Raw genomic sequence first — 2,326 nt, 5'->3', positions numbered from 1 at the left:
CCTAAAGAATATGGAAGCTCGAGGTGTGTGATACACAGAGCGGGGCTCATGGTTGTCCTTCATGAGTGGATAGATGGAATTTGCCTCATGCCAATTCTTCAGGTCCCCTCCATTTTTTTCCCTGTACTTGGAGGGCATCTGATGAGGAATAAACTTTGTCTTGGGGGTTAGGCAGTTTCCTTTCTCTCAAAACTCTTGCCAAATCTGTATGTCAGCCGGAAATTGTTTCTTTACATCCTAGACCCATAGATGGGTCTACGTTCTAGACCAGATGCTTTCTACACTAGACTTTACAGAAAGAGCCCATATGTCCATCGACAGATGAATGGATAAAGAAGGTGTGTGGTGTGTGTATGTATATATAAAATTATTACTCAGCCATCAAAAAATGAAATCTTACCACTTAGAACGACGTGGATGGAACTAGAGGGTCTTATGCTAAGCGAAATAAGTCAGTCGGAGAAAGACAATTTTCGTATGATCTCACTCATATGTGGAATTCAGGAAATGAAACAGATGAACATAGGGGAAGGGAGGGGAAAATAAAATAAGATGAAATCAGAGAAGAAGACAAACCGTAAGAGACTCTTAAGTCTAGGGATCAAACTGAGGGTTGCTGGAGGGTTGGTGGGTGGGGGGATGGGATAACCGGGTGATGGACATTAAGCAGGACACATGATGTAATGAGCACTGGGTGTTATGTAAGACTGAGGAATCACTGAATTCTATCTCTGAAACTAATATTACACTATATGTTAATTAATTGATTAAAAAAAAAAAACCCAACAGGTACAAAACCTAAACTTACTGCTTCCTCTCGCCAAGTTTCCCTACAAAACCTACCTCTTTCCCTGCACTTTCTATTGAATGAACGGGCAAAGTGTTCACTTCATGTCTGGCTTGGGAGCTAGCCTGCCATCCACCCCCGCATTCTGTCCATCAACAACCTGCCGCCATGCCACATCCATTCTTCCGAATTCCTCTTGAATCTACCCCTTTAATTTGTTCCTGATGCCTCTTCCTTACTTCCAGGCCTCCTTGCTTTTCTCCTGGTTTGTTCCAAGTGTCTCTTGAGTGGTCTCCAGGCTCCTAGTCTTTCCCAGCTCCAACCGGTTTTCTGTGCTGTCATCAAAGTGATATTTCTAAATCATAAGCAGGATCACCTTCCTTCCTGCCTAAATCCTTCCTTGGCTCCCTAGTGCCACACTCCTAAGAATGACATAGAAACTCCATGTTATTTGGCCCCATCAACTTGTACATTATTTCCTGCCTTTCCCATTTTATTCTGCACATACTAGCACATACTAGCAATGACAAAGAGTTTTGCAAACATGAAGGTCTTTCTCGATTTTTCTTTTCCTAAATTGCTTCTTTTTACCAGAATGCCTTCTTTTTCTCGGTCTCCACACATCCTACTTACAACTTCACAACCCAAGTTGTGACCTTATTCGGAAAGCCCTCCTTGACAGCTCAGGCAGAGGATATTAAGGCCTCCTTGCTTTGCTACTCTCGTATCTTGTATGCAATTTTGTTATTGCATTTGCCGGGGAGGCTTATCCATTCCTTTTTAACACAAAAATCCTTCCACGAGTTTATGGGCCCCTGGGGGACAGAAACATTGTTTTCATTCATACCCATAACGCATTATTTTCCCTTTTAATTTTATGTTGCTAGTTCTTCGCATGACTCGTCTTGTAACAAACTGCCCTTTGATATAATTTCTGTTTGAATTATATAGAGACTAGCTTTTCTGTTTTGTTTTGTTTTTTTAATCTTCTCTTCTGCAAAGAGTTTATAAACTTCTCAAAGGCCTTGGCTATGTCTTACTATTCTTTATATTTACCACGATGTCTTATACGGTGGCTTTCAAAGACTAGAGAGTACACAGAACAGGGGTGGGTGAGCGGATGCCTGGGGGGTAGGGACTGTTTTGCTCTGATTCACTCCATTCACGTTTTCCAGAGATGATGAAACCCCTTCTGGTTCATTTGGTCTGATCTGGGAACTTTGCTTTTTCTTTAAAACCTTTTTTTTCCCCCTTCCCTTGGCAACTGGTCCCATTCCGTTTTCCTAACTCCCCACTTTGCTCCGCTCCCCTGCCATCTCCCCCGCTCCCCAGAAAACAGAATGGAAGCCCATAAATCCCTGACCTGCTTCGGATGACCTGACAAGTCCTGCGTGCCTCGCCTCCTTAACCTGGGCCGCCTATTATGGCTGAGGAATGATGACGCTCTACCCAGGGTGGGGTGGGTATGGGAGGGGCACGCGGTATTATTCAGTGGGCCACAATCATTCCAGAGGTTTCCAAACCTCTTTACCTCATCGC

This window comes from Lontra canadensis, unplaced genomic scaffold (assembly GCF_010015895.1).
Source record: "Lontra canadensis isolate GAN:19392208 unplaced genomic scaffold, GSC_riverotter_1.0 scaffold110, whole genome shotgun sequence".
NCBI lineage: Eukaryota > Metazoa > Chordata > Mammalia > Carnivora > Mustelidae > Lontra > Lontra canadensis.
The sequence above is the reverse complement of the archived record's forward strand: the minus strand, read 5'-3'. Positions refer to the sequence as shown.